Source organism: Hyperolius riggenbachi, chromosome 3, assembly GCF_040937935.1.
Source record: "Hyperolius riggenbachi isolate aHypRig1 chromosome 3, aHypRig1.pri, whole genome shotgun sequence".
In the NCBI taxonomy this organism is placed as follows: Eukaryota; Metazoa; Chordata; class Amphibia; order Anura; family Hyperoliidae; genus Hyperolius; species Hyperolius riggenbachi.
The window spans coordinates 433,538,204-433,544,203 of record NC_090648.1 but is presented as its reverse complement, the minus strand read 5'-3'; positions in this window follow the sequence as shown (position 1 = coordinate 433,544,203).

Here is a 6,000-nt window from a genome sequence, read left to right as displayed (position 1 = left end):
CGAGTGCAGAGGTGACACTGATGGACACTGCGTTGTGGAGGCGAGCTGGCTACCTATACTGGGGAAGTGGGAAAGGGAGGGATTAAGGGAGTCACCTAGCTACCTATACTTGAGTGGGAGGGGTCACCAGGCTACCTATACTAGGGGGTAAGGGGGAAGGGTCATCTGGCTACCTATACTCAAGGGGGAGGCTGGTGACAGTGGCCTTGGGCGGTAAAAAGTACAAATCTGGCCCTGGACTTCATCCTTAACTAATGAAAAAGGAATGGATCTGAGCTTAGCCTTTGATAAGACTCTAGATCACTCAATTGTCTGGCAGCCTCCTGAATGTAGTCACCTTCTCTAAGTAAGACCACATTGCCGCCTTTATCACTGGGTTTAAAGAGACACTGAAGCGAAAAAAAAAAATATGATATTATGATTTGTATGTGTAGTACAGCTAAGAAATAAAACATTAAGATCAGATACATCAGTCTAATTGTTTCCAGTACAGGAAGAGTTGAGAAACTCCAGTTGTTATCTCTATGCAAACAAGCCATTAAGCTCTCTCAACTAAGTTAGTCGTGGAGAGGGCTGTTATCTGACTTTTATTATCTCAACTGTAAGTGAACTATTTACTTTTTCTCTGCCAGAGGAGAGGCCATTACTTCACAGACTGCTCTGAAAGACTCATTTTGAATGCTGAGTGTTGTGTAATCTGCACATATTATAGAATGATGCAATGTTAGAAAAAACACTATATACCTGAAAATAAAAATATGAGAATATTTTCTTTGCTGCTAATCGTCTAGTAATTATTCATAGTACACAACCAATTCACTATATCATATTTTTTTTTTCGCTTCAGTGTCTCTTTAATGACAACTTTAGGCGCCTCTTTTAATTTCTGTATTGCCCTGTAAGGCATGGGCCAATTAGACTTAAAAGGAGAAAATTCCTTCCTAACTCCGGGTGGCAGTCAGATAAATCCTTGGATCATCTCTTCCGGGACTAACCTAATAATTATAGCTGTGGATGCTCTTCAATACAAGGAAAGCATCCAAGCCTTCCTTAAATGCAGATATAGAGTTTGCCATAACTACTTTCTGAGGTAAGATGTTCTAGATTTTAACCACTAACTAACTGTGAAGGACCCTTTTCTAAATAGATGGCAACATTTTTTTTCCTCCATGCTCAAATTATGTCCCCTTATCCGTTGTACAACCCTAGGAGCAAAAAAAAAAGCTTGTCTGCCAAACTTTTGTACTGCCCTCTGATACATGTTAATCAGGGCACCTTTCAGTCGCCTTTTTTACAACCTAAATAAGCCCAGTTTGTCCAACCCTTCTTGGTGACTGAGATGTTCCATCCCTCTGATTAATTTAGTTGCCGGTCTTTGTACCCGTTCCAGAAGGTCAATGTCCTTTCTATAGTGTAGTGCCCAAAACTGTATCCCATACTATAAGTTTGTATCTGCAAAGATGGCTACATTACTCTGTATTCTGTCTACTTGATCATTAGAATTGGCCCAAGTACTGACCCCTGCGGTACCCCACTGCTAACAGCAGTGAGTATGTTCTGTTTACCATCACTTTTTGCCTTCTATCCCTTAACCAGTACTCTATCCACACACACACATTTCCTCCTAGTCCCTGTATCCTCAGCTTCTGCACCAGGCTATTGTGGGGAACAGTGTAAAAGCCTTTGCAAAGTCCAAGAACACTACATCTATAGCCTTCCCAAGATCCAAATTTTCATTTACCACTTCATAAAAGCTGAGCTTGTTGGTGAGACAGGACCTGTCCTCAGTAAAACCATGCTGTCAAAAACCTGAATGGTTATTGCCTTTTTCATGATTGCTAACTCAGTAAAGGATCAGCCTTTAAAGCATTGCTATCATATCAATCTGGCATAGCAGGGCCGGAACTCTCTATAACACCAGTAATTATAGATTGATGGTATACCTTGACATGAATCAGAGCACTCAGTATATGACTTTATATAAAAAATGTATTTTGCTTATCATACAGCAAATATACAAAATATGAACAGTTCCAAGTAGTGTTTCCTTCTAACAGTATTCCATCTCATCAAGGCTTTAAAGCCAAGTGATCATCAATCTTCTAAGTACATTCAAAAAAGAATATAACAGTTGTGTTATGTAGAATAAGATCAAAAGTAGTCTCATCTGTATCAATAACTGTGTATCTAGAAGCTGTGTAAAACTTGTAGTAATATTCTTAAAGAAATAGCATAAAAAATAGCTTCTAAAAAAACTTCTTGCTAACATCTTATCAGAACTTAATGCTGAAAAATTAATAAAGTAAATCACCAGAATATTAAACATATTACCCCTTCTCTGTCATCTCTTCAGCATCTAGAACCACGTGTGGGAAGGTAGCTTCTGTCTCGTGTGTCTTCTCAGGAGATTGGTAGGCTAGTGCAAAATATGAGCTTTCAGCTCCTACTTTTATAGTGATTGGATGCAATATGGCTGCCTAATCTGAAATTTCCCTAAATCCCAGGTTCTGATTGGCTGAAACCTCCGTGCATCAATGCTTATCATGTTTTGAATATCTAAGTCATAATATTATTGTTTATAAATTCCTCAAAAAGGATAGAGCCGGCACCATCAAATAGCTCTTATTGTATTTATTTAAAGACTGTCATCAAGTACAAACAGTACAAAGAGCAACGTTTCGGGGCGTTGGAACATGCCCCTTTATCAAGCCATGACAGTCTCAGTGTATTACACAAACAGTGAGTTTAAATAGTACATCACGTTCAAATCCACCAATAATAGGCTGTCTAACTATCTAGCCAATCCCCGACCACTATGTTCAAAGTTGACCTGATGGGGAACTTAGTACATTTGGTGAGAGCCAATGGATTCAAAAAACGCTCACCTGTGCGTGTCAACCATCCTCCCAGCCCGCATCAGAACAACCCCTAACCAACGCCGCAGGTAGATGTACACGCCCATCGGTCCGCCGGACCTGATGGGGAACCTGCGCTACAACCTGCGCTAGAACGTCACTGACATTACCAGGGAGATGTAAAGGATGCGGGCGGAGATCCGCTCGCGTCCTGAAAAGGCAGGACAAAACGTCACTACCTAACCTGGCTGATCACGTGGAGCAAACCACCAATCAGCCGGCCCTGCGTCTCCCTGAATGGCTATAGCGGCTAAAAAGACGCGATGCCATAGCGATGGATAAACCAAGGGGGAGGAGGTGATGTGCTGCTGGGGTGGATGGAACACACACAGAGCGAGACAGGGGAGATCGTAGTAGTCACATCTTTATAAGACAGGAGGGCCCATAATGTATATTCTAGAAAAAGCAACATTCTTATCTAAAGCTGGATAAATATAACAACTAATAAGAGGGGAAAAATATTGTTATTAATCAGAAGAGGGAAAGAACCTGGTTCATAAAAATGGTGAGAGATAATATTCTCGATTCAGTCCTAGGGGGGGTTCAATAGTGTCAAGCGTGTGAATCCAATGCGCCTCGCCTGTCACCACCTCTTTTGAAGATTGGTATGCTGTCAATAATCTGAAAGCATAATTGACTAACATTATGTCTACAAAGTGTAAAATGACTTGCAACAGGTTGCTCCACGAGACACTCACGGATTGCATGCTTGTGTGCTGACAATCTGACTTTAAATTTTTGGGTAGTCTCCCCCACATAAAGTAGCCCGCAGGGACATTTTAAAATATACACCACATACTTTGAATCACAATTATAGATCCCTCTAATGTTAAATATTTTTCCCGTACGTGGATGTGTAAATACATTACTCCTGATAACCGAATTGCAGTGGACGCAGTTAAGGCAGGGGTACATGCCTCTCCTGGACCCTTCAGGGGGTCTTACTAGGGTCCTCATTTCAGCATGCGTTAGTTTGTCCCTAAGCGTAGGGGCTCTCGTATAAGAAAATAATGGAGTGCTTCGAAATTCAGAGACCAAAGGGAGAAATTGGGCAAGAGAAGACCAATGTTTTTTTAATAATTTTCGACATCCACGTACGGGAAAAATATTTAACATTAGAGGGATCTATAATTGTGATTCAAAGTATGTGGTGTATATTTTAAAATGTCCCTGCGGGCTACTTTATGTGGGGGAGACTACCCAAAAATGTAAAGTCAGATTGTCAGCACACAAGCATGCAATCCGTGAGTGTCTCGTGGAGCAACCTGTTGCAAGTCATTTTACACTTTGTAGACATAATGTTAGTCAATTACGCTGTCAGATTATTGACAGCATACCAATCTTAAAAAGAGGTGGTGACAGGCATAGACAATTATTGCTCCGCGAGGCGCATTGGATTCGGACGCTTGACACTATTCAACCCCGAGGACTGAATCGAGAATATGATCTCTCACCATTTTTATGAACCAGGTTCTTTCCCTCTTCTGATTAAAGGGACTCCGAGCAGTGCAGAAACTATGGAAAGATGGATATAATTTTAAAGCTCCCCTTCTCCTCTTTCTGATGACCCCTAAATCATCGCCTTACGCCTTTTAGTTTTCTCTATTTTCGCGATCGAAATTGCGGCCGCGGCAATTTTAATCGCGAAAATAACTTAAACTAAAAGGGGTAGGGCGGTGGTTTATATATCATTGGAAAGAGGAGAAAGAGAGCTTTAAAATGATATGCATCTTTCCATAGTTTCTGCACTGCTCGGAGTCCCTTTAATAACAATATTTTTCCCCTCTTATTAGTTGTTATATTTATCCAGCTTTAGAAAAGAATGTTGCTTTTTCTAGAATATACATTATGGGCCCTCCTGTCTCATAATGATGTGACTACTACGATGTCCCTTGTCTCGCTCTGTGTGTGTTCCATCCATCCCAGCAGCGCATCACCTCCTCCCCCTTGGTTTATCCATCGCTATGGCATCGCGTCTTTTTAGCCGCTATAGCCATTCAGGGAGACGCAGGGCCGGCTGATTGGTGGTTTGCTCCACGTGATCAGCCGGCGTTAGGTAGTGACGTTTTGTCCTGACTTTTCAGGACGCGAGCGGATCTCCGCCCGCGTCCTTTACGTCTCCCTGGTAATGTCAGTGACGTTCTAGTGCCACCTTCCCTGCAGCTTCCCCATCAGGTCCGGCGGACCGATGGGCGTGTACATCTACGTGCGGCGTTGGTTAGGGGTTGTTCTGATGCGGGCTGGGAGGATGGTTGACACGCATAGGTGAAGGTTTTTTGAATCTATTGGCTCTCACCAAATGTACTAAGTTCCCCATCAGGTCCACTTTGAACATAGTGGTCGGGGATTGGCTAGATAGTTAGACAGCCTATTATTGGTGGATTTGAACGTGATGTACTATTTAAACTCACTGTTTGTGTAATATACTGAGACTGTCATGGCTTGATAAAGGGGCATGTTCCAACGCCCCGAAACGTCGCTCTTTGTACTGTTTGTACTTGATGACAGTCTTTAAATAAATACAATAAGAGCTATTTGATGGTGCCGGCTCTATCCTTTTTGAAGATTTCACTCAGGTGGTACTGAGGTAGCCGTGGCACAACTTTTGATGATCTAGGGGGTTGTGCATTTCTGCACCTACTGCTGTTTATAAATTCCTTAATTAACTTCTCTTGTGAGAATTAATGTCATTTGGAATGTTTATGCATTCTGACATTTGATATCGGGTCATATTTGACGCAGTTAATTAAAAATGGACGTCACCAGCCATCTTGTCTGCTGGTTGAGTTATTTGCCCCAGACATTTGTATTTTCAAACATTAAACAATGCCATTTATGATGCATTTCTGATAATGTGTCCTTCTGCTAATTAGTTTGGAATGTGTCTGTCCTTTCCCAAACATAAAATCAGTCATGTTGACCAAGTAAAAATTCGTCAGCAAATAGATGCTTATTGAGGTACACAGGGCTTCTAAAACACTCATTTAAATATACAGCTTATTATGTAATTCTTCTGAAAACAATTAATCATATAAGATATAATTGCACATTAAAATTGAATAATATAAAATCATGTTCTATATAT